General features: G+C 42.2%; 1 long non-coding RNA gene across 3 annotated transcripts in view; it reads left to right on the top strand.

The window, feature by feature from the left end:
* The window catches only part of LOC137223319 (uncharacterized), a 74558-nt gene that overhangs the window by 30776 nt on the left and 16056 nt on the right, over positions 1-27726 (top strand). Inside the window, exons 2-3 of one of the 3 annotated variants that reach the window (XR_010942789.1) lie at positions 5344-5401; positions 8501-8677. This is a non-coding gene — a long non-coding RNA (uncharacterized lncRNA). Of the gene's footprint in view, positions 1-5343; positions 8678-27726 lie in introns of those variants that run through there. The other 2 variants (XR_010942790.1, XR_010942788.1) reach the window with 2 other exon arrangements.

Consider the following 27726-nt stretch of genomic DNA (forward strand, 5'->3'; position numbering starts at 1 on the left):
ACAGCTGAGTATAGAGAATAATGTAATGAACTGTGTTCTGACTACCAGTGTCATCAAAATCTTAACATTGTCATATCTGCCATTTTATTTAAAGAAATGAAGATATAGATTTCATTGTAAATATAGATATAGATATTTAAGCCCATTTGACTAACCTGTCCCCCATTCCCAAGTCCCCCCTTCCCCAGCATATTCTCGTGAATTTGCTGTTATCAATCTCATGTATGTTTTCTCTAGATATTTATGAATTGATTAACAATTTAAAGCATTGCTTTGTAGGTTTTAAAATTTGACTAAAATGACATCTACCTTACATACCCTCTGCAACTTGTTTGCCTCACTCAATTTCATGTTTTCTTCCTGTTGACATACGTTGCCCTGATTCAGTCACATTAACTACCATGTGGTACTTTGTCATGTGACTATACCACAATTTATTTATTTATTCTCTGTTGAAGGACATTTAGGATATTTTTGCTAATGCAAACAGTTTGGCATCCCTCTCTTTGAACAGATTTTTGAGAGTTTCTCTAAGTTATATTCTCAGGAGTGGCATTACTTTCCTGGTCTCCTGAGCCAGGGAGACAAATAGTTTCCTGCCGTCCTTTCTCTACACTGCTGTCAGAGTAAGTTTTCTGAAATGCACATCTGATCCTGTGAGTCCCCTGCCTAAGTACCTTTGATGGAACAAACCCGCCGTTCCTCAGTAAGACTCAAGGCCCCTGTGCTCTGCCCTGCCTTCTTCACCAGCCTTCCCCCACTCCTCACACCAAACCCTGCCCATGTCCAGCTTTCTCAGAACTGCTCCCTGCTTCCCCACAGCCTGGGTGCATCCTGTCCCCCACCCACTTACACTTTCTCGTCTTTCCTGGATTGCCCTACCCTTAAACCATCCCCTCTCTCTTTCCTACTAGGAAACACCTAATTGTTTTTCAAGGATCACCTACTCACTGAAACCTTTCCTCACCTGCCAGAGGTCACCAGTTCGAATCCCACTCCCGCTACTTACTAATGTGGGCAAATCTTTAAATGTCTCTGAGCTCTGGTTTTTGTTTTTGAAGCAGAAAGAAGCAGTTTTCTCATCTGCTAACCAAATGAAGATAATAATAATGCTTATAACATATGCATATCAGGAGGGTTAAATTTGATTATTGGTATTAATTACTGAATTTGATATATTTCCCTAATATAGAGCATTTCATTCAATGCTTGACAATAAATGTTATCTCGTTCATTTCTCTACTAAAGATTTTATTAGCATTATTTCTTTTTGTTGCTATTAGATATTTCTTTACATAGCTCCCTCCCTCTACTAACAGTCTGAGACCACGTCTAATTCACCTTTAGCTCACCTTTAGAGCCTGGCATAGAAAAGGCACATAAAATAGGTTAAGTGAATAAATGAATGATTAAAAGAATTTATTTTGCCACTTGGTTGTTGCCCAGGGAAAGGATTTGCTTTAAGAAAAAAAAAAAAAAAAAGGACGAATTGAGAGATTGGGATTGACATATATACACTAATATGTATAAAATAGGTAACTAATAAGAACCTGCTATATAGCACAGGGAACTTCACTGTATGGTAGAAACTAACACAACATTGTAAAACAACTATACCCCAATTAAAAGAAAAAAAAAAGCATCATGTTTCCATTGGTTTTGCTTCCTTACAACCTTATTGAGGCATAAATTAGTACTGAGAATTAGTACTGAAAAGGCGGTGATCATTTCTGAAATCTGAAGATCGATAAATATAGATTCACCAGTAGAAAATGCAAATATAACTGCTTCTGACCTGGAAGGGAGAGAGGTTGGAAAGGAGGGGTGGGGACAGTGAGACTGCATTCTTATAGCCTGTCTGTCTTCCTCAGCACTTGGAATCCAGGGACCAAACCTCAGGACTGGGTCCTGCAGGGCTCCTCTAACATTCTGTGCTGCCAGGCAGACTGGCCTCTCCTCTTTGTTTCTGCTCGGTTATGCTGTGCTGGCCACGCTTCTGTCACCTGCAGCACAGAGGCCCTCTCTGCACCCGTGGGTGGTGAAAGCCCAGAAACAAACTCCTGCTCGCTGCTTTCCGCTAGCTGATTTCTCTTCTCTGCATCCCCTAATTCCACCTTCAGCAGCCATCCTGCCTCATAGAGACAGTTCTCCTGAAGCAGATGGCCACTCTGACTTCTGAAATTCAAATTTAACTGGACATCCTGTATTTTCTGCTAAATCTGAGGGAAAGCTCTTAATTTCACAGATGGTAAATCCTACCCCAGCCCCAGGGTGGTCCCAGTTCTAAATCAGTCATGATCTTCTTACACCCCTTGGTTAATGATAGGTCTGATGATGGTTTATTATCCAGTTATGATTAATGAGATGAAGAGGAAATTTACAGAGAAGAAAAGCCTTATGAGAAATCCCCATATTTTCCCTCTTCTTTCTGCTTCGAAAACAAAAACCAGAGGTACAATAGTCATCTTTTCACTAGGAGGCAACAAACATGAGGAAAAGAATCATCCAGTCCAGTAGTTTTCAAAGTGTGGCCTAAGGACTCCCAGGGGTCCTTAGGCCTTTTCAGGGCATTTTCAAGGTCATCTTTTTTCTAACTATGTAGCTATGTGAGATCAGATTTCCTTCATATACTTCAACCAAATGACCGTGGCCCAACAGATTGACCGCAGGAGATGTGAGAATCTAGTTATTCTTTATTAAGTCAGACATTCAAAAGATTTCAAAACAATGCCAATCTTCTCACTGATTTTTTCTTTTTGTTTTGAAAGTATAGTTATTTTTCACAAAATATGTTAATTTGTAATTGGCTTATTATTTTCAAATGAATTAATAAATAATTTTTGAAACTTATAATTTCTCTAACACAGTGAATATCAATAGATATAACCACATAAACAAAAGCTCTTTGGGAGTCCTCAATAATTTTTAATACTCTAAAGAGGTTCTGGGCCCAAAAGCATGAGGTCCACTGACTCAGACAATGGTCATAACAGCTTAATCTATTCAACCAATGCCAGTAGCCACAAGCCTCTGGGCTTTTTGTAATGAGAAAAATTATCCCCTATTTTTTGACTCCTTTAATAAGATTTTCTGTTATGGCAGCTTATCACAACCTCAAATGATTTTTGAGCTAACTCAACAATGAGTAGTAAATATTTAGATTCTTTGATCTTGAAGTTTCATAATTACAGATAGTATCTTTGTGCTCTTTTTGTCCATCGCATTTGACTTTCCGACCTCTTCATTTGTGACACATCATAATTACCTTATTCCTGTAAAACACCTGTGACTTCTCTTAAGCTCCTAACCCTTACACCTGCACCTTTGTCCACTGAGCTTCCATTCACACAGGATTAGCCATGAGGCTTAAGTGTTACCCTGAACAGTTATATAAAATAATCTTTATCCTCCTGCATTTTAAGAACAAAGACATAACTTCCTGTCACCTCAACAAGAGAAAAGGAAAAAAAAAGCAAAAATCTTTGATACACTTTCAGTTAGCAGTATTAAAGCTTAAATAAGATATAAATCTGGTCCTGATTTTCATGAAGCTACTCATTAGGATACTTGAGCATGGAGGAAAGGATAAAAAGTCTTGTGTTTGGAATTGCTATGCTCTTAAAAAATGTGTAACAGTATGAAATTCTGCCTTAGGCCATTAAACTGATGAGAGAACCCACTGTCAATATTTTTTTTTTTTTTTTTTTGCTGTACGCGGGCCTCTCACTGTTGTGGCCTCCCCCGTTGTGGAGCACAGGCTCCGGACGCGCAGGCTCAGCGGCCATGGCTCACGGGCCCAGCCTCTCCGCGGCATGTGGGATCTTCCCGGACCGGGGCACGAACCCGTGTCCCCTGCATCGGCAGGCGGACTCTCAACCACTGCGCCACCAGGGAAGCCCTGTCAATATATTTTTAAAGCTCCATGTTTGTGCTGGAAAGAGCATACAACAACTATATTCAAAGCCTGTAGTTGCTTATATGTAAAATGTAGCAAATCTGGCATTAAATGAAAAATTGTCAACAAGCTTTTTCTATTCAGAGAGCTTTTAAGGACTAGTTTAAAAAGAAGAATCGATTGCTGTCTTTGTTTTGCATTCTAAAATAATCTTCATAGACAACTCACACATCGTCCCATATACTAATAAGAAATCTTGGGAAAACTGGACTGTTTTTAAACATCAATCTTTTTTTTAATTGTGGTAAAATAGACATAACATAAAATTTACCATCTTAACCATTTTAAGTGGACAGTTCAGTAGTGTTAAGTATATTCATATTGCTGTACGATGACTCTCCAGAACTCTTCCTTCTTGCAAAGCTGAAACTCTATATTCATTCCACAATAACTCCCCATTTTCCCCTTCCCCCAAGGTTCTGGCAACCACCATTCTGCTTTCTATAAGTTTGACTACCTAGATACCTCATATACGTGAAATCATATATTATTTATTGTTTTGTGATTGGCTTATATCACTTAGCATAATGTCCTCAAGGTTCACCCATATTGCAGCATGTGTCAGAATTTCCTTCCTTTTTAAAAACTTCAGTATTCTATTGTATTATTGTAAAGACCTATTTTAGGCTGTTTTGATATAAATGAGAAGGAAGAGAGAAATGCACTGCTTTGAGAGGAAGAGAGTTTTTCTTAATCAACATTAACTAAACTATGTATATGTGTACACACAGAGTGTGTGTGTATTAAAATTGTAATTGCCACTATAGGATAATGAAGTGAAGAGATATTCAGAGGTAACCTTTAACACTCCAAATAATGCAAATATTTAAATACTATTTGGAGAGAAGAGAAACTAAAAACCTGAAGCATCCCATCACAGGCAGCGCCTATCATCTCCCTAAAAAGGCAGTATAGAGAGCACTTTCTCTGCCCATATGTGGCCCACAAAGAATTCCGTAGCCCTGCTCTCCCCGGGGACTTTCTTTTCTATAAAGTTTATATGGAGGAGGGTGGCTCCAGGGTTCCAACAGAGCTATCAAGCGACACCTACATTTTCAAGATGATGCCAGAACTTAACAGTGATCCATAATTTTGTGCACATTAGCCCATTAGCATGCTCAGGATATGAAAAAGAAAATTCATTCGTTGCTCAGTTATGAATTATTAGATTGGCTTCTATGAAACTGCCAATATCTTACTGTTTTGACCTACAAAAACAACCCTTTCGCATCATTCAACCTAACAAAATCCTACCGGTGTTTCTTTTCATCTATCAGAGAATTAAGGTAAATGCAGTCTTAAAACAAAATGCATAACTAAGCAGTTAAGAGCACGAGCAACAGATTCATAAAGACCTTGCTTTGAATCCTGGCTCTGTCTCTTTGCAGATGTGTGGACTTCGGCAGTTTCTTAAACTTTCCGGGCCTCCTCACCTATAAAATGCAGGTAAGAATACTTCTCAAAGAGTTGTTGTGAGGTGGAAATGAGATAAGATGCATAAAGTGCTTAGTATAGTGCCAGGCACTTAGTAAGCTCTCAATTAATGCCACTCTTACTATTATCACAATGAAAAATTGAAAAGTTTCACAGATGATGGCTTCTGTAAAGTAAGGTAATTTCAAGTATGATGGTTAGACTCAATTCTGCTACTCTTAATGGAGAGACGCTGAAATCGTATCAAAGCACAACAAAGACCACAATCCTCATGGCTAATCTCCCAGGCATAGCCCAGTGCCTACTGCTCTTCTTTCCAGAGTGCATGTCCATCAGAGATGGGAGAGTGGAAATGGCATGTCAGTGCTGCTTTTTTGTACTTCTGCGAGAGAATGCCACAGAATGTGAGAACTAAATGATTCTCGTTTGGGATTTTTGAGATTTCTGCCACTCTGGAAATCGGCTGGCTTCCACTTGCTCCATTTACTGTGTACCAGCCAATACAAGATGAAATGCTCATGTCGTAATTGAAAAATTAAGGGGCTTCCCTGGTGGCGCAGTGGTTGGGAGTCCGCCTGCCGATGCAGGGGACGCGGGTTCGTGCCCCGGTCCGGGAGGATCCCACATGCGCGGAGCGGCTGGGCCCGTGAGCCATGGCCGCTGGGCCTGCGCGTCCGGAGCCTGTGCTCCGCGGCGGGAGAGGCCACGGCAGTGAGAGGCCCGCGTACCGCAAAAAAAAAAAAAAAAAAAAATTAAGGATATCCCAGAGGATCCCCGCGCAGGGCACACATCGGTGTTTGCCAAACAATCTGTTGAGTCCAATCGCAGGAACAGTTTAGAATAGTCTAGTCCTTGTGGAGCCCTACATCAAGGACACCCTACCTCAAGGACACAGGACAAAAATTCTGGAATTAGCCGAGCCCCCATAGCAACTGTTGCCATGGGCTCTCCTAATCTAAACCGGACAGCCCCCCAGCTCCATAGTAGGTAAAATAGTCACCATGTAGCAACCTTGTAGCACCCTGACCAATCACTTAACGCCATCCGCCAGCAGTAATTTTCTTTGTCTTGAGGCTATAAAGGTTGGCCACTAGCCCACAAAGGGGGTCGACTCTCCCTGGTCTATCAGGAAGTCGGCCCGCTGTATCTGCAGCGCCCCTCACTAGCTCTGCTCTTTGTTCTCAGTAAACTCACTCTTTTCTAAAATACTTCGTGTCTGGAAATTCTTCTTCCAACCCGCACGTGGACCACGACATTTTGGTGGCCCTTACGGGGACATCTCTTGGGGGATCTCCTCCCCCGACCTCCTCTCCTCATTTCTTGGGACCTTCTTTGAACAGGCAAGTTACCATGGAAGCAACAGAGGACTCTGGCCAGGGCCACACCCTGGTGTGTTCCGAAGGCTCCACAGTTCACTTCACCCCAGTAACTGCCGCCCAGAACGGGTGAGGGTCCCTCTGTCTTCCTTCTGACTGAGGACAAGGCCAGCTGCTATTCAGGCACAGATCAGGCATTTAAAAGCCATCAGGGCACCTGCCGCTTGAAGAATGCCGTGAAAGGATAAGGGGGTCACGGAACAGGCCAGGCTGTTAGAGCATCTGCCCCCAGCAAGACAACTTCCATGCACCGTGGGGCACATACTGGTTCAAGCAAAACACTGAGGGCTTCCCTGGTGGCGCAGTGGTTGAGGGTCCACCTGCCGTTGCAGGGGACACGGGTTCATGCCCCGGTCCAGGAAGATCCCACATGCCTCGGAGCGGCTGGCCCCGTGAGCCATGGCTGCTGAGCCTGCGCGTCCGGAGCCTGTGCTCCGCGGCGGGAGAGGCCACAGCAGTGAGAGGCCCGCGTACCGCAAAACAACAACAACAACAAAAAAAAACACTGAGCCCCCAGCCCTTGGCCGCTGCTTTCCCGGCAGGACTACGAGGCCGATTCCTCAGCCTGTCTTCTCTGTTACTTTCACCTTTTTCTCAGTCTGGATTGACTTACAGGAGCCTAGGTGTTACCTCTGAGCCATCCCAGGAGTGCCTTTTCATGTTTCAGGGAATTGCCAAATGGTGAGTCACCCGGTGGGTCCCGGGAATCTCTCTCTTTTTTTCTTTCCCTGCCCGAGTCTCAAAGTGCCTCAGTCGCACAGTTTGTGCCTCAGTCTCACGGTTTGTGCCTTAGTCACACGCTCAGGGGTCACCTCTCAGGGTCGGACGCGATTGCTGGGACGTCGGCCCATTTTGTGCCTTAGCCACATGGAGAGATACCTGGGACAAAGGGGACGCCTTTCTGTCAGCCGGTGACTCTCAGTACCCCCATTCTACGGCATACAGGCTAAGAATGGGTTCTGGTACGTCTCGGGAGCCTCCCACAGACTCACCCCTTGGCTGTATCCTCAGGAACTGGAAAAATTTGACCCTGAAAATCTCAAAAAGAAGAGGCTCATTTTCTTTTGCAACACGGCTTGGCCCCAGTATAAACTGGGGGACCAAGAACCATGGCCTCTTAATGGCGCAGTAAATTATGACATGATCCTCCCACTTGATCTCTTTTGCCGGAAACAAGGAAAGGACTCAGAGGTTCCTTACGACCAGACTTTATGGCCCTTAGCCAGAATCCAGATCTGAGGGACTCATGCCACATGTGTCTTTCTGTTGCTGCCTTATCCTCCCGACCCCCTCTGTCTCCCTCTCCATCAGATCTCCTAGACGACCCTCTACTCGATCTCTCCTGTCCCCCACCCCATCAACACCTTTGCTTCAGCCCCTGCCCCCGCCTCAACCCACAGCTCCCCAACAGGCACCCCCTTATCAGGGCGAAAGCCCCCTCTCCCCGCCACACACAAGATCGAGGACTGCCCAAAGCCAGGAAACAGATTCTAATAAGCTTCCCTTAAGAGGAGTAGCAAATGGAGACATGGGCACTATTAGAGTCCATGTTCCCTTTCCCATGTCTGACATTTCCCAAATTCAAAACAAGTTTGGTTCCTTCGGTCAGGATGGCCACAATATTCTTTAGACCCTGGAGAAAATTGGTTAAAATAAAACTTTTTTTGAAATTGCAAAAAGAGTTCTTTTCGCATGTGCAATTAGAAAAGCTAGCCTGTTGAAATATTTTTTTCAGAATCCTGACCCTGAGAGAACAAAAATATGCCTAGGAAAAAGGAAAAAAGTTTGACGGTAACTCTTATCATGTCCTTGAGCTACAAACACAGCCCGCTTTGCCTGAGACTTCAGCCTTGGGTTAATTAGTAGAACTTCAAGCCAAGAAAAAAAAAAAGAGGCAAAGAGACATTTTAAATCTCAAGCGGAAACTATGAGATCCCTAACTGTCTGGATATATGTGTATGTCTTAGTATGTGTCTGTGCCTTTGGATAATGCTGCTGAGGTTAATTTGTAAATTAGCTCTATTTAATTGGCTTAAAAGAAAAGTAAGCGCTTACAAATGAAACAATTCTAAATACAAGAAAAATTAAGCTAAATAAATTTCAGATTCACGTGAACTGGGGAATATTCAATATTAAATTAATACTTGGTATTAATGTTTAAGTTTGTTGATCTAACTAATAAAGACATGGCTTTCGAGACATCAACATTAATACTTTTATTGTGCCTAGGTTTAATATAAACTAAATAAGATCTTACCATATCTGTTGCAAATTTGTCAGCAATGAAAATAACTCAATGTGAAGAAGCTTTTAAGAAAAGAAATACAAATGAGATAAGAGCTTTGGGTGAACTTTTTAGGAATAATTATGTTTTAGGAATGTCTACTTAAGAATAATCTCTCCAGATATTCGACAACTTAAAATATTTAGAGTTGTGCTAAATTAAGTTGAAGAATGGAAGTTTATTAAATAACTAGTCCATTTCCAAATAAAATAAGATACTGAACCTTTAATTACTGAACACTGGCTTCCTTTTACAGAGAAACAAAGGTTTAGAACTATTAATAAATGTGTTTGGTGCTCAATGAGATATTTTCTGTAAGTAGCACATTTTTCAAGGAATCATTACTTGGATTTATGTTTACCAATCTACAGAGTACTGATATAAAGGACAGTTCATGGTTGCTTAAGGAAAGTAGGATGTGTGTTTTCAGTAAAGAAGTTATGAGGAATGGAATTACATTTTATTAAGAAAAAAGGAAGTAGGTCTAATTTAGAGTTGACTGCTTCTGAATGGAAAAATAAGGTGAGAGATACAGAAAGTGATAAAAAGTTTTGTGAAAAGTGGACCCTGAGGAAAGAGTCTTATGCATGGGCAGGATTGACTAAGTTTAGAATAAATTTAATTAAGTAAATGAATTTTAAAAGTAAGCTGGTGCAAACCCTGAATTTGGCTTTTCCTTCTGTTAAGAGGACAAGTTTTCTTAAACTGTTGAACTGCCTTTGTTAACAGATTTTAAATTTCTTTACTTCTTAAGTGATCTGTTCTGTAGTTGCCTTTGAAATCTTTTATTGTTACCTTGGCTAAGTAAATAACTATCTCTTCTTTAAGTGTTGTGTGCCACAGCAGTAACCAAGTTACTTTGTTAATTTTATTATAATCAGGTTTTAAATGTGCCTTCTTAATATGCCTTCTCAAGTCTTTTGTCATTATAGACACTTACAGTTTCACTCTAATGTCTTTGCAAAAATGCTTCCTCTTCAAGAAGATTTATAAAAAAGGACTTTTGGGGCTTCCCTGGTGGCACTAGTGGTTGAGAGTCTGCCTGCCGATGCAGGGGACTCGGTGGTCCGGGAAGATCCCACATGCCGTGGAGCGGCTGGGCCCGTGAACCATGGCCGCTAAGCCTGCGCATCTGGAGCCTGTGCTCCGCAACGGGGGAGGCCACAACAGTGAGAGGCCCGCGTACCGCAAAAAAAAAAAAAGGACTTTTGGATAAATACAAGTTTCTGACTTGCAGACTATAATGCTAAACTCGGTAAGAAATTGAAGAATTCTAATGAAAAACCTTATGGCTTCATAAAGCTGTTAACAAAAAGAATTAATTACAAAGGACTGAATGAACCGGTAAATATGGTTATAATTTTATGGGTTCTATCTGAAAAATTACTGGTTTGAATCTGTGTTTTCCAGGTGCAAGGAAAATATTCCCCTGAAACTGATTCTGATTTACAGTAATTTGGTAAATTATACCTTTGTAAGCAAAATTGAAACATTTACCTTTTCCGTCTGCTCCCTCCAGAGATGGGAAACTCTTAGGTTCTCAGCAGCTTTATCAGATAAATTAGGAAGTCTACCTCACAACAGGTACAGAAATTTCAAGGTATTTTGGGAACCTTGAAAGGGGAGGAATTCACCTAGATCTGGTAAGCAAAATCTGTGACAAGCCCTTGGTGTGACTTTCCTGGCCCTGAGAGGTCTTGTAAAAGTTCAGTCTGAGACTCCTAAAAATTTCCGCAAGCAAAAAGCCTATATGATCAATTACAGTTATATAAATCATTAGGCCAAGTTTATTGAGACCAGGCTGAAATTTGGTTCTCTCTCTGTTAAGAGAACAAAGTTTTCTTGGAATGCTGCTTTTAATAACAGACTATGTAAATTTCTTTGCCTTTAAGTGATTTGTATTTACTTTTAAAATCTTTTGTTACTTTGGTAAAGTAAATATTATTTCACAATGATCTATGAAGATCATGGCACTCTGCTTCTACAAAAATTAACCCCTCATTACCAGACTTTTGCCATCCTGATGTCCTTAAAACATGGCAGCAGTCTACTCCTACATCAGGGAATTTAAAATGGGTAAACAATAGCTGTCAATCAAACAGTCAGGGCTAAGGGAAATCCAAAACAGCCACTTGGCTTTTTGACAAACCTCATTTTTTATTTGATGGGATAAAGCCATCCCTGGCTGCAGGGTTAATGCCCTCACAATGAAGAAAAAAAATTATGTTTACTGAATATTAAATTCTAGTTTTGTTAATTAAGGTCTGTGTTTACCAAGACTCACTTCCCAGATAGTTCCTTGCTGTTATGTTATATTGCTAAAATGTTTAATGGAATTATTAAAGGACACTCTAAGTTTGTTTCTGAAGCTTATCTCAGTAATCTATTTTTGGATGAAGATCAGATGCCCCACGACCTACAATCAGGGGATTATGCATACCAGAAAAGACATAATTTAAAGGACTATCTCCAACCTGGATGGATGGGGACCCATTTTGGGGCTGGCTAAATGACTCTCTTTGTAACTACACCCTCAGTTTTAATCACACTAGCCTGGAATGGGATCCCTGGTTAGAGGAGGATGAATATGATGTACATGAAGGTAATTCCACTTTGTGTTGGGGAAATTCAAGGAAAAACGCGACTAAGAAATATATTAATGAAGACCATATCCCCATAAAAAGCTCGGCCCTGGGAACGAAATATGTGGGGATTGGTGTGACCACCAGACACTTAGCTTAACCTCCCGACAAGACTCTCCTCCAAAATATAACATAATTCAACTAATATTCAGAAATTTGTTTTGCCAGTCCCTCCGTCACACTCATAATCAGTCAGAGCCCGGAATCTCCCCTTTATGTGTAGATGATTATTTCCTTGGAGTTTGGCCTTCCCAATATAATCCTAGGCCACAGTACCCCAGTCTATTTCCAGAGGAAAACTTCCAAAAGGTCAGGGCCTGGATCTGGGGACCCACAACGGGGGTATCCTTGAGGGGCACTGGATTTTCATCTCTATGCGGTAACGGGGTCTATCTGGATCTTCCCACACTTTGGGGGCTCCTGCACGATTATTGCTGAGGTCCCAGAGGTGACCATTATGACTACAAAGGATTTAGCTTCCTCAGGAGGCATCCCCAACCATGGGTCCTTCCTCGAGGAGGCCTTAAGACCTGTCCGGAAGAGGCAAAAACGAACCACTGATTGGGGGGGACACGGTTATGATAACCCAATTCTTGATTGGCCCAAAATAATACATATTGTCTTTAGAGGGCTTTTCTGGTTTGCAGGCATACCCCTCTTAGAGAGGAGCGTGCTCCATCTCACCATCATCGTCCAGGAGTCTTGGAAGGCTACAGTAGCAGCCACTGGGAAACAGCAGTCAGCCCTAGGCTCTCTGGCTGATGTAGTTTTACAAAATAGGAGGGCCCTGAATGTTATAACAGCTGAGGCGGGGGGTGTCTGTGCCCTACTAAATGAGACAGGCTGCTTCTATATTAATGCCTCCGGCCAGGCTGAAGAAGACCTCCAGAGTCTAAAGAAAAACATCAAATTAATAGAAGATTTAAAAGAGAGAGCAGGACAGGGCCCCAGCTGGCTTTCCAGCCTCCTCTCCTCTATGGGGATCCAGATATGGACATGGCTATTGCCCTGGTTGGGACCCTTAATCCTGATAGCCCTTGTTTTGTTGTTTAGCCCCTGCATTATTAACACATTATCTAAGTTCATCTCCCAACAGGTTCAAAAGATTCAGTTCCAGATGGTGCTACAACAAGGTTACCAGCCAGCTGGCACACGGACTACGTTGGAACAAGCCACCTTATCATTCTGTGGGCTCTCATCTCCCTCCGTAAATACACCCTGACAGAGAGAGGGCATCGGGAACCCAGGGCCCCTACGACGCCCCTGTCCAGCAGGAAGAATCTAGGAACAGTCATCACCCCTTTCCCCAATAACCTGGGTTCCTATGGCCCGAGATGGGGATAGGCAAATAGTCAGTCATGAGCGGGGTGTTAAGGGGCCAAAGATTTGGTCCATAAATAAAAAGAGGGGGGAATGCGGAGCCCTATATCAAGGACACCCTACCTCAAGGACACAGGACAAAAATTCTGGAATTAACCGAGCCCCCATAGCAACTGTTGCCATGGGCTCTCCTAATCTAAACCGGACAGCCCCCCAGCTCCATAGTAGGTAAAATAGTCACCATGTAGCAACCTTGTAGCACCCTGACCAATCACCTAATGCCATCCGCCAGCAGTAATTTTCTTTGTCTTGAGGCTATAAAGGTTGGCCACTAGCCCACAAAGGGGGTCGACTCTCCCTGGTCTATCAGGAAGTCGGCCCGCTGTATCTGCAGCGCCCCTCACTAGCTCTGCTCTTCGTTCTCAGTAAACTCACTCTTTTCTAAAATACTTCGTGTCTGGAAATTCTTCTTCCAACTCGGGCGTGGGCCACGACAGTCCTCACTGCCCGAAGGCCTCGAGCCTTCTCAAAAATGAGAGCTTGTGAAATGGGGGAATGATAGAGCCATGGCGGCAGCAGTTAGCTGTTTCATTTGCGTTAATGGGGCAGGGTTATATTCTCTCCTTGAGGACTTATGTGTTAACCCGGCACTCATATTAGGATGTTATGGGATTAGAGGAGCAATGTGCCACAGTGAGGAAGGGGAGAGTCTCTCTGGGGGGCTGGGTTTGATTTGGCTTCACCACTTGCTAGCTGTGCGACCCTCTGTCAGTTATTTGACCTCTCAGTGTCTCTATTTCCCTAGCTGTAAATTGGAGATGATAATGAAACCTGTCTCATTGGCTGTTGGCAGGATTAAATGAATTCATATAAAGCACTTAGAAAAGTGCCTGACAAACAGTAAACTTAAGTGTTTACTACTATTGTTACTTCTCTTTCATTTACATTTTCAGTATGGAAATAGATGCAGCTGTATGTAATGTTGTTACTTACCTTTTCGAGTTGAACTCCTGCTCGGTGTTACTGCAGCCATAGAACACGACAGAGTTTGGTTCAGAAGCAAAGGAAAGCTTTTTTCTTTGATTAAAAAATGGAGGACTTCTCTGGTGGCGCAGTGGTTAAGAATCCGCCTGCCGGGCTTCCTTGGTGGCGCAGTGGTTTAGAGTTCGCCTGCCGATGCAGGGAACGCGGGTTCGTGCCCCGGTCCGGGAAGATCCCACGTGTCGCGGAGCAGCTGGGCCCGTGAGCCACGGCCGCTGAGCCTGCGCGTCCGGAGCCTGTGCTCCGCAGCGGGAGAGGCCACAACGCTGAGAGGCCCGCGTACCGCAAAAAAAAAAAAAAAAAAAAAAAAAATCCGCCTGCCAATGCATGGGGCACGGGTTTGAGCCCTGGTCTGGGAAAATCCCACATGCCACAGAGCAACTAAGCCCGGGGGGCACAACTACTGAGCCTGCGCTCTATAGCCCGCGAGCCACAACTACTGAAGCCCGCGCCCCTATAGCTGGTGCTCCGCAGCAAGAGAAGCCGCCGCAATGAGAAGCCTGCGCACTGCAACGAAGAGTAGCCCCCACTCGCCGCAACTAGAGAAAGCCTGCACACAGCAATGAAGACCCAAGGCAGCCAAAAATAAATAAATAAATTAAAAAAAAAAAAAAAGAATGGAGAGATGGGAGCTCCTGCTCTAGAGTACACGTTCTCCCGACGGGCGTTAGGTGTGGCTGCTTTATAGGGATCTCATCAGGGGGGAGGGGGCGGAGTTCTCTCAGGACCAGGCACAGCTGCGCTGCTCAGGCTCCAGATCAAAGTGGAAGTGCCGGGTGCCACCATCTTGAATTGAGTGTCGGTCGCAGCGCTTCTGCACGCGGCCGGACGAGTGGCACGGCCATTTTGCACCAGGAACTCTGGTGTGAAAGGCTGGGTGCAAGGCCTCTGGATTCAGCAACCTATGAGTGAGGGAAACTAGACGAAGCACAAAGGAAGAGGTTAGACTTTATCACCTAGATTCCATCTTATTTTCCTTGGGGACGCCAGACGGTGACAAAGTGTTTTGGAGGGTCTTTTCTTGTGGTAAACGATACATAACATTAAATTGTCCATCTTAACCTTTTTTTTTTTTTTTTTTTCGGTAGGCGGGCCCCTCATTGTTGTGACCTCTCCTGTTGCGGAGCACAGGCTCCAGATGCGCAGGCACAGCGGCCATGGCTCACGGGCCCAGCCGCTCCGTGGCATGTGGGATCCTCCCGGACCGGGGCACGAACTCGTCGGCAGGCAGACTCTCAACCATTGCACCACCAGGGAAGCCCTGATCTTAACCATTTTTTTAACAATAATTTTAAAAATAAATTTATTTATTTTTGGCTGTGTTGGGTCTTTGCTGCGTGCAGGCTTTCGCTAGTTGTGGCGAGCGAGGGCTACTCTTCATTGCGGTGCATGGGCTTCTCATTGCGGTGGCTTCTCTTGTTGCAGAGCACGGGCTCTAGGTGCGTGGGCTTCAGTAGTTGTGGCACGTGGGCTTCAGTAGTTGTGGCTCGTGGGCTCTAGAGCACAGGCTCAGTAGTTGTGGTACATGGGCTTAGTTGCTTCGTGGCATGTGGGATCTTCCCTGACCAGGGCTCGAACCTGTGTCCCCTGCATTGGCAGGCGGATTCTTAACCACTGAGCCACCAGGGGAGCCCAATCTTAACCATTTTTAAGTGTACAGTTCAGTGCCATTAAGTACAATACATTCACATTGTTGTGCAGCCATCACCACTATACATTACCAGAACTTTATCTTCCCAAACTGAAACTCTGTACCCATTAAGTAATAGCTTCCCGTTCTTTTCCTCCTCAGGCCCCTGGAAACAACCATTCTACTTTCTGTCTCTATGAATTTAACTACTCTAGGTACTTCCTATAAGTGGAACCATACAGTATTTGACCTTTTGTGACTAGTTTATTTCACTTAGCATGTCATCTACGTGTGGCATGTGTCAGAATTGCATTCCATCTTAAGGCTGGGTAATATTCCATTGTATGTATATACCACGTTTTTTTTAATCCATTCATCTGTTGATGAACGTTTGGTTGGATTCCACCTTTTGGTTATTGTGAATGTTGCTATCAGCATTGGTGTCTAAATATCTGATCGAGTCCCTGCTTTCAGTTTCGGGAGTATATATCCAAAGGTGGAATTCCTGGATTAAATTCTGTGTTTAATTTTTTGAGGACCCACCATACCACTCTCCACAGTGGATGTACAATTCAATTTTACGTTCCCACCAGCGATGCATGACTGTTCCAATTTCTCTACATCCTTGCCACACTTATTTTCTTCTTCTTAAAAACTTTTATAACGGCCATCTTAATAGGTATCGTATCTCGTAATTTTGATTTGCATTTCCCTAAGATTAGTGATGTGGAGCATCTTTTCATATGATTAGTGGCCATTTGTATATCTTCTTTGGTGTCATGTAACTTTTTAGATACATATTTCCTAATTATTAACCCTAAATACTAACAGTGATGCAATCAATAACAATAATAACAATCTATTAGAAAGTAATGAGTATCTTCTGCTATGCCTAATACACAATATGGACCACATGTGCATATATAAATAGGAGCCCTAGCAAGGTAATGTGTTTTATTTTTCACCCAGCCAGTCATGATAGCCTAGCCAAGGTGACAATGCACAGGGGGTCTCCTGAGCAGAGGGAGTAGGATGGAGGATTTTCCAGGCAGAGACTGAAAGTTGTTCTCTTCTTCCTGAGACTCCTCCAGCTGCCACAGCACTTGCAGAAGGCAATTGACGGCCAGCATTCAGGGGCATTTCCTGGCAGCTGTAACAAGTATTTTGCAGAATTAGAGTCACATACATTATAACTAGAGCCATAAAAATACATTTCTTGGATACTCTGTACTTTAAATCTGCACTCTGAGCAATTTCAGATGGGGGAACAAAGGATTCCTTGCAATGAAGGCTTCTGCTGATGGTATAAAGTGATGCGGTCATCACTTGATACAAGATAGATCTGGAGAAAGGTACCGGCAGATCTGAAGATGAGAAGACAAGAGATTGGCCTAGAACCAAGGCAGACACATTTCCTCTAGCTACAACTGCCTTAAGGTCTCACCAATATCTGAAGGATACAGGACCCCAGAGTTATTTATTCATCAAATGTGAACACAGAGGCTACTATGTGCCAGATGCTGTTTTAGGCTCACAGTGATGAACAGAGAAAAATCTTTGTAATCTTAGCCCTTACATTCTATTGTAAGAGGTAGAAAATAAATGATCGAAAACATAATGTTTGAGCTGGAGATAAGTACTATGCAGAAAATAGAAAAAATAGTCATTTAATTACACCTGTAAATTATTATAACTCTATATATAGTGTACAGTTACATATAAGCTATGTCTATACATAGTTTATTCCATAATATGGATTCAATCATCTCAACTAATCTCCCTCTTGTCTTTCAAAGCCCTAAGTAAAGAATATCTACAAGTATTATTATTTTTTTATAAATTTATTTAGTTAGTTAGTTTTGGCTGCATTGGGTCTTCATTGCTGCATGCGGGCTTTTCTCTAGTTGCGGCAAGCGGGGACTACTCTTCTTTGTGGTGCGCAGGCTTCTCGTTGAGGTGGCTTCTTTTGTTGCAGGAACATGGGCTCTAGGCACGTGGGCTTCAGTAGTTGTGGCACGTGGGCTCAGTAGTTGTGGCTCGCGGGCTTAGTTGCTCTGCAGCACGTGGAATCTTCCCAGACCGGGGCTTGAACCTGTGTCTCCTGCATTGGCAGGTGGATTCTTAAAAACTGAGCCACCAGGGAAGCCCTCTGAGTTATCTGAACCCGAGATCACCAGCCTGTGCCCAGAGTATGTGCACCAAGAAAGCAACCCTCTCAGAATGGAGCCTGATGTGAAAAACAATCAAGTAGAAGATGCACTGTTAAGTGCAAAAGGAACAGGTTGAAAATAGAAGAGTCAAGAGCATGAGAAGACACGCCACAAAGTGGATGAAAACATTTGCAAAACACACATTTGATAAGAGACTGTTATCCAAAATATATAATGAGCTCTTAAAATATAAGAAAGCAAATACCTGATTAAAAGATGGTCCAAAGACCTAAACAGACACCTCACCAAAGAAGATAAACAGATGGCAAATAAACATCTGAAAAAATACTCCACATCATGTCATCAGAGAAATGCAAATTAAAACAATGAGATACCACTACTGTGTAGGAAATACTCAGTTTTTCTGTGTATCTCTTTTACTCTCATACTACTACCACACTCAACAACACTTCTATCACCAGATATGTGAGGGTTTTCCCCCCACCAAACAGTTCTCTGCAACACCAGCTGAGCGTTCTACAATTTAACGCACTTCTGACACCACCTGGAGATAGCGTCAGATCCCACAGGTTAGGGCTTAGTCCTGCAAGACTGCCCCCACTCCAGATGCCAATCACCAGGATTCTGTGCTTCCACTGCTGGGGGGCTAGGTTTGATCCCTGTTCGGGGAACTAAGATCCCACAAGCCACGTGGTGTGGTAGGAAAAAAAAGTATTTAATATATATGTGTGTGTATATGAGTCTATTGTGTAAGCCATACAGAAAAGTCTTACAAGATATATGTTTTAAACTTGGCCCTCAAATTCTTTGGTACTTCTTCCATTAAATGGTGGGGTCTGTGTCCCCTTCCCCTTGAATCTGGGCAAGCTTGTGGCTGTTTTGACCAAAAGAGTATAGCAGAAGTGACACTATGTGGATTCTAGAGTTAATTTATAAAATGTCAGGGAGCTTCTGCCTGGTTCTCTTGGAATGCTCACTCTCCTGGATAATTGCTCACTTTCTCTGGATAATTCTTCTCAGAAACCAACCGCCATGCTGTGAGAATCCCAAATCATACAGGGAGGCCAAACCTAGATGCTCCAGACTCCAATCAAGAATTGCAGCCGAGGGCTTCCCTGGTGGCGCAGTGGTTGAGGGTCCGTCTGCCGATGCGGGGGTCACGGGTTCGTGCCCCGGTCCGGGAGGATCCCGCGTGCTGCGGAGCGGCTGGGCCCGTGAGCCATGGCTGCTGAGCCTTCGCGTCCGGAGCCTGTGCTCCGCGGCAGGAGAGGCCACAGCAGTGAGAGGCCCGCGTACCGCAAAAAAAAAAAAAAAAAAAAAAAAAAGTTTTAAAAAAAGAATTGCAGCCGAGTCTGGCCTCTGCGTCATCCCAGGGCAACCAGCACATCTGTGAGTGAAGACGCCACCGGATGATTCCAGGCACAGCTCGTGAGTCACTAGCAGTTCTCTTGCCGGATGAGGCCCCAATATCTTGGAACAGAGAAAAGTCACTCCTTGGTCCCCTGTCTGAATTCCTGACACACAGACTCTGTGTGCATCATAAAATGTCTTATGCCACTAAGTTTGGGGCCATGTGTTATGCAGCAAAATAGACAACTAAATGCCAAAGTAGTAATGGGATTTAAAAATTTTTTTCTTATTTATATTTCCAATTTCTCTGTAATGAGTACATATTATATAAAAGCAAAACAATGTTTTGCAAAGAACCTCAAGAATAATTACAAAAATACTTAAATCTACTCTCTCTGAGACTGATTTCCTGTTCATCCAAGTTCTCTGACCAAGTTTTGAAACTCCAAAAGGAAACTCCAAAGAGAAACTGAAATTCCAAACTAAGAATGGAAAAGAGCTAAGACCAAGCTGTGGATTGAATAAATGATCATGAAATTATTATTCTCTCCTACATTATATTTATTTTAGGAACCCAAATGATAAAATTTCACCGATTTTGAAAAATACCTGAGTTGTTGAGATGGGTGACTCCTAGGACTTATATAGGAAGAAGAAAGTTACAAAGTTACATTTGACATAGTAAATGCCACCAATTAACTATATAAACAAGATGGAACAAGCTCAGATTATGTGAAGAATGTGTATAAGCTCACAAACTGACTTTCGTTACTATCCAAACTATCCAAAGGAGGAATTAGTGTATCAGTTTTAGAGCAAGAGCTTGGTAGATTTTTTTAAAATAAACTTATTTATTTATTTATTTTTGTCTGTGTCGGGTCTTTGTTGCTGCGCCGTGGGCTTTCTCTAGTTGCAGCGAGCGGTGGCTACTCTTCGTTGAGGAGCACGGGCTCTAGGCGCGTGGGCATCAGTAGTTGTGGCGCACAGGCTTAGTTGCTCTGCGGCATGTGGGATCTTCCCAGACCAGGGCTCGAACCCGTGTTCCCTGCATTGGCAGGTGGATTCTTAACCCCTGCGCCACCAGGGAAGCCCTTGGTAGATTTTTTTATATTTAAAAATAAATTTAACTCCATAACAATTTAAAGATCACTTTCACATATGCTATCACATTTAAGCCTTACACCAACCACAGGTGTATGCATTATAAGTGACATTTTAGAGACATTTTAAAAACTGAGTTTCTTGTGTGGCCCAAGGTCATATAGCAAGTAAATGACAGAAGACATCAAATGAGTAATCTGACTCGAGGAAAGTGCTTTTCAACGGATTCTCATGTAAGCGCAGTCTTCTTTCCACAGCATCTCCAGATGTAAGAATTCTCCCAAAGTGAAAGGGAACATTTCCTGCTCCCCAGTTGTGTGGGCTGAAATTAAAAACCCATGTATAATATGTCAGTCAGGGTTTCAGCCACAAGCAGGAGAAAACTGCTCTGGCTAATTTAAGCAGGAAAGGAAATCTATTGAAAAGATTTTGGACATCTCATGGAATTTGGGGGAGGCTGTGAACCCAGGTCAGGATCTATACTCACTGGTGCTGCCCCTAGGTACAGCCACTGTAACTTGCACCTCTGCCCCACCAACACTGGACATCTGACACTGGGCACTGTTGCCAGAGACACTGCACCTGTGTGTCCAAACAGCTACCAGACAGCTTTCGGCTGGGCTCCTTCCTCACAGTTATTTTCATTTCAAGGTCTAGGTCATGTGCCTGGTTGATTGGCACTGTCTTGGCTGAAAGAGAGGCTCAGGAAGTGCATTTCTGATATTTTCAGCTTCTAGAGTGAAAGCCTGACTCTGCTTCACAAGGCTACAGATTCCCCTTTCACAGGTTCATAGGATGGAAAGACAAAAGAATGAGTGGCCTTTGCCTATGATAAGGACCCCCTAGAAGGAAATTGAAGTTGGTATGGAATTTGCACCTAAGCGAACCTGATGACACCTTGTTTGTGCAAATGCTGACTACCAATAAATTAATGGCTATGTGATTTTATTTGCACTGGACAAATAATAACATACACCTTATAACATTTATCACCTGTCAGGCATCATCAGGAGCAGGTTTACTATAAAGCTAATGACAGGCTCTCATTTACAAAGGACCTATCCAAGGTCTTGAACTTAATTTTGGTTTTGTAATTTTGTATTCTTTTTCTTTGAAAAGAGACCTGCAAATTATATAAGCTTCTGGCCCCACAAAACCTGGATCCACCTCTGAGCACTTTACTAGATACTTTATATATATTAGCTCTAATTTTCACAACTACATAAATCACATAAGATAGCTAATAAAGGGTAAACATTGATTTATAAGCATTTGTGTACACCTGCACTCATGCCTACACTCACACTCTTTTTTAAAAAGGGTGATGCCTTTGTTTGCTGCCCAGCTCAATAATATTTCCCACCCTCCCTTGCAGTTATGTGAATCAGTTAGCTTTTGCTGCATAACAAACAACCCTAAAACTTGGTGGTTTAAAACAGTGTGGCATATATGAAGATGCACCATTCAGATTCTTCTTTGAGTGAGGACTCACCGCTTGATAGCAAGAAGTGGAATTAGCTGACAGCTTTCACACTGAGGCCATTCTCTTCTCAGGGTAGCACCTAGCCGGTGACTGAGCAAGGCACTGGTACAAAGGTCTAGCCATTTCTGTCCAATGCAGGACTCCCATAATGGGCAGTCATTGCTCTGGAGCTCCTTACTGGGTGGATGGAGCCTTGTTAGGAACATCATGCTCTGATGGCCCCCCTGCCAAACCCTGCTCCCTTTTCCTTTCATGGTTTTTTAAATTTATTTATTTTTGGCTGCTTTGGATCTTCGTTGCTGTGCATGGGCTTTCTCTAGTTGTGGAGAACAGGAGCTACTCTTTGTTGCAGCGTGGTGGGCTTCTCGTTGTGGTGGCTTCTCTTGTTGTGGAGCACAGGTTCTAGGCACGCAGGCTTCAGTAGTTGTGGCTTGTGGACTCTAGAGCGCAGGCTCAGTAGCTGTGGCGCATGGGCTTTGTTGCTCCATGGCCTGTGGGATCTTCCCAGACTAGGGCTCGAACCCATGTCCCCTGCATTGGCAGGCAGATTCTTAACCACTGCACCACCAGGGACGTCCTCATAGGTATTTTGTATTCCTGACTCCATCTCAGCATCTGCTTCCCAGAGTACCCAACTTTCAACAAATAACCATTTATTTAGTTCATAATTCTGTGGGTCAGTGATGTGGGCTGGGCTCAGCTGGAGTGGCTCATCTCTGCTCCGTGGTCTCTCATCCTCCATCAGGCTAGTTGGATTTTTTCACATGGATTTGTTCAATTTTTCACATGGCAGATGGAAAGGACTCCATGAGAGAAAGTAGAAGGCATTTAAAATCTAGACTATGAACTGCCACAGCATCGCTTTTGCCGTCATCTACCAGCAAAAATAAATCACAAGTCCAGGCCAGATTCAAGAGGAAGAGAACCAAACTCTGCCTCTTGATCAGAGGAGCTGTAGAGTCACAATGAAAAGGGTTGAGTACGGGGCAGGGTTAAGAATTGCAGCCAATTTGCAAACTGCTACAGTAGGTGTGGTCAAGTGATTAAGTTGTTAACAACTTAATGATAAAATGTTAGCAGAAGTGAAATATACGTTTATGAGCCTGGGTCTTCAGACACAGAGTTGTGCCTCCTCCACACCCTCTTTTCTCTTCCCTCCATCTGGAATCCATCTTTTATTATGCAGATGTTGTCAATGAAGGGCTTTAGAAAGAACCTGGGTTCTTGAATAACAAGGAAGCAGAGCTGCACTGCTCACCTGGATGATTTACATCCTAGCTGTTGCAAGACAGAGAAAAAAACTTTTTTTCTTTAGACCAATGCATTTTGGGACTCTTTGTTATGGTAACTTATCACTACCCTAACTAATGCACATGAACATTGATATAGGTACTGAAACCTAGGGGAAAGTAAGTGTTTAAAGAGGAGTTTTAAAGACCCTTGCTGGGTGTTGTGCAATGTAATCCCCTCACTTCTTGAGTAACCTCATAGGCCTTCATCACTTTTCAATGTGGATTTTGCTTTACTTTTTCCCAAAAATGTCAATATACTGAATGGATCTTAAGAAAGCATGGGGCAACCAACAAGGACTACTTGCATGTGGATTGCAGTATCATTACCCCATTTTTAGACGGGGATACTGAAGTTATATAGCAAATAACAGATGAAAATTGTATTCTAATCCTGACTTATCAGGCCCCAAACCCATTTCCCACCTAAGCAGTTATTAGTTTTATTTTTCCCTTGTGAGTATAGTAGGGGTTTTCTTCGCTGTGTTGCCATCTTTAGAGTGGGTAGAGAAACCTCCCATCCTACCCAATGGCAGGTGGTGGTCCACAGGGATACATTGCAGGAATGAGGCCAGGACTCTAAGACTAATATTCTCTTTGGATAAAGAGAAGCAAGAGAGTTCAGCCAAGTCATCAAGGAGTAACTCTTGCCAAAATTACTCCTTAGATGAAATTATGACTCATTTGGAATCTTTATTAATTAATTTGATGAGCGAGCAGCTGGGTTGGTGACATCTATGCAGAGATAAAGGTGGCTCGTGTTTCAGCGAGAAATCAGAAGAGAAATAGAAGCAGGTTTAAAATTGGCAAAATGCTACAGCACTCTCTGTCTGTTGCACAGGCTTTTGCAGAGGCTTTGTTTCTGGCCAAAACTGTAATACATTAAATGGTATCTACATATCCCTTCAAACAATATATGTGTATATATGTGTGCACATACACAAAGGATTATATGGAAAGTGTAACATTTTATAACTGTACTAAGAGGCCAAGATTTGGTATCTTGTAATTTCTGCAATTGAGCAGGAAGGGGAAAATGTCTAAAGCCTGGCATTAAATTTTGCTTTCCAGTTCCAAATAACCATTTTAAATCTCAAGGTTTAAACAGCAATGGATTCAAAAAGAAATTTATATACATAATTTTTTTAACATCTTTATTGGAATATAATTGCTTTACAATGGTATGTTAGTTTCAGCTTCACAACAAAATGAATCAGTTATATATATATACATATGTTGCCATATCTCTTCCCACTTGCGTTTCCCTCCCTCTCACCCTCCCTATCCCACCCCTCCAGGCGGTCACAAAGCACCGAGCTGATCTCCCTGTGCTATGCGGCAGCTTCCCACTAGCTATCTACCTTACGTTTGGTAGTGTATATATGTCCATGCCTCTCTCTCGCTTTGTCACAGTTTACCCTTCCCCCTCCCCATAGCCTCAAGTCCATTCTCTAGTAAGTCTGTGTCTTTATTCCTGTTTCACCCCTAGGTTTTTCATGACATTTTTTTTTCTTAAATTCCATATATATGTGTTAGCATACGGTATTTGTCTTTCTCTTTCTGACTTACTTCACTCTGTATGACAGACTCTAGGTCTATCCACCTAATTACAAATAGCTCAATTTCGTTTCTTTTTATGGCTGAGTAATATTCCATTGTATATATGTGCCACATCTTCTTTATCCATTCATCTGATGATGGACACTTTGGTTGTTTCCATCACCGGTCTATTGTAAATTGAGCTGCAATGAACATTTTGATACATGACTCTTTTTGAATTATGGTTTTCTCAGGGTATATGCCCAGTAGTGGGATTGCTGGGTCATATGGTACTTCTATTTGTAGTTTTTCAAGGAACCTCCATACTGTTCTCCACAGTGGCTGTATCAATTTACATTCGCACCAACAGTGTAAGAGGGTTCCCTTTACTCCACACCCTCTCCAGCATTGTTTCTAGATTTTTTGATGATGGCCATTCTGAACTGGTGTGAGATGATATCTCATTGTAGTTTTGATTTGCATTTCTTCTAAGGATTAGTGATGTTGAGCATTCTTTCATGTGTTTGTTGGCAGTCTGTATATCTTCTTTGGAGAAATGTCTATTTAGGTTTTCTGCCCGTTTTTGGATTGGGTTGTTTGTTTTTTTGTTATTAAGCTGCATGAGCTGCTTATAAATTTTGGAGATTAATCCTTCGTCAGTTGCTTCATCTGCAAATATTTTCTCCCATTCTGAGGGTTGTCTTTTGGTCTTCTTTATGGTTTCCTTTGCTGCGCAAAAGCTTTTAAGTTTCATTAGGTCCCATTTGTTTATTTTTGTTTTTATTTCCATTTCTCTAGGAGGTGGGTCAAAAAGGACCTTGCTGTGATTTATGTCATAGAGTGTTCTGCCTATGTTTTCCTCTAAGAGTTTGATAGTTTAAGGCCTTACATTTAGGTCTTTAATCCATTTTGAGCTTATTTTTGTGTATGGTGTTAGGGAGTGATCTAATCTCATACTTCTACATGTAGCTGTCCAGTTTTCCCAGCACCACTTATTGAAGAGGCTGTCCTTTCTCCACTGTACATTCCTGCCTCCTTTATCAAAGATAAGGTGAACATATGTGTGTGGGTTTATCTCTGGGCTTTCTATCCTGTTCCATTGATCTATCTTTCTGTTTTTGTGCCAGTACCATACTGTCTTGATTACTGTAGCTTTGTAGTATAGTCTGAAGTCAGGAAGCCTGATTCCTCCAGTTCCTTTTTTCGTTCTCAAGATTGCTTTGGCTATTCGGGGCCTTTTGTGTTTCCATACAAATTGTGAAATTTTTTGTTCTAGTTCTGTGAAAAATGCCAGTGGTAGTTTGATAGGGATTGCATTGAATCTGTAGATTGCTTTGGGTAGTAGAGTCATTTTCACAATGTTGATTCTTCCATTCCAAGAACATGGTATATCTCTCCATCTATTTGTATCATCTTTAATTTCTTTCATCAGTGTCTTATAATTTTCTGCATACAGGTCTTTTGTCTCCTTAGGTAGATTTATTCCTAGATATTTTATTCTTTTTGTTGCAATGGTAAATGGGAGTGTTTTCTTGATTTCACTTTCAGATTTTTCATCCTTAGTGTATAGGAAAGCCAGAGATTTCTGTGCATTAATTTCGTATCCTGCTACTTTACCAAATTCATTGATTAGCTCTAGTAGTTTTCTGGTAACATCTTTAGGATTCTCTATGTATAGTATCATGTCATCTGCAAAGAGTGACAGCTTTACTTCTTCTTTTCTGATTTGGATTCCTTTTATTTCCTTTTCTTCTCTGATTGCTGTGGCTAAAACTTCCAAAACTATGTTGAATAAGAGTGGTGAGAGTGGGCAACCTTGTCTTGTTCCTGATCTTAGTAGAAATGCTTTCAGTTTTTCACCATTGAGGACGATGTTGGCTGTGGGTTTGTCATATATGGCCTTTATTATGTTGAGGAAAGTTCCCTCTATGCCTACTTTCTGCAGGGTTTTTATCATAAATGGGTGTTGAATTTTGTCAAAAGCTTTCTCTGCATCTATTGGGATGATCATACGGTTTTTCTCCTTCAATTTGTTAATATGGTGTATCACGTTGATTGATTTGCATATATTGAAGAATCCTTGCATTCCTGGAATAAACCCCACTTGATCATGGTGTATGATCCTTCTAATGTGCTGTTGGATTCTGTTTGCTAGTATTTTGTTGAGGATTTTTGCATCTACGTTCATCAGTGATATTGGCTTGTAGTATTCTTTCTTTGTGACATCCTTGTCTGGTTTTGGTATCAGGGTGATGGTGGCCTCCTAGAATGAGTTTGGGAGTGTTCCTCCCTCTGCTATATTTTGGAAGAGTTTGAGAAGGATAGGTGTTAGCTCTTCTCTAAATGTTTGATAGAATTCGCCTGTGAAGCCATCTGGTCCTGGGCTTTTGCTTGTTGGAAGATTTTTAATCACAGTTTCAATTTCAGTGCTTGTGATTGGTCTGTTCATATTTTCTATTTCTTCCTGATTTAGTCTTGGCAGGTTGTGCCTTTCTAAGAATTTGTCCATTTCTTCCAGGTTGTCCATTTTATTGGCATAGAGCTGCTTGTAGTAATCTCTCATGATCTTTTGTACTTCTGCAGTGTCAGTTGTTACTTCTCCTTTTTCATTTCTAATTCTATTGATTTGGGTCTTCTCCCTTTTTTTCATGATGAGTCTGGCTAATGGTTTATCAATTTTGTTTATCCTTTCAAAGAACCAGCTTTTAGTTTTATTGATCTTTGCTATCGTTTCCTTCATTTCTTTTTTGTTTATTTCTGATCTGATTTTTATGATTTCTTTTCTTCTTCTAACTTTGGGGTTTTTTTGTTCTTCTTTCTCTAATTGCTTTAGGTTCAAGGTTAGGTTGTTTATTCGAGATGTTTCCTGTTTCTTAAGGTAGGATTGTATTGCTATAAACTTCCCTCTTAGAACTGCTTTTGCTGCATCCCATAGATTTTGAGTCATCGTGTCTCCATTGTCATTTGTTTCTAGGTATTTTTTGATTTCCTCTTTGATTTCTTCAGTGATCACTTCGTTATTAAGTAGTGTATTGTTTAGCCTCCATGTGTTTGTATTTTTTACAGATCTTTTCCTGTAATTGATATCTAGTCCCATAGCATTGTGGTCGG

This window comes from Pseudorca crassidens, chromosome 1, assembly GCF_039906515.1.
Source record: "Pseudorca crassidens isolate mPseCra1 chromosome 1, mPseCra1.hap1, whole genome shotgun sequence".
In the NCBI taxonomy this organism is placed as follows: Eukaryota; Metazoa; Chordata; class Mammalia; order Artiodactyla; family Delphinidae; genus Pseudorca; species Pseudorca crassidens.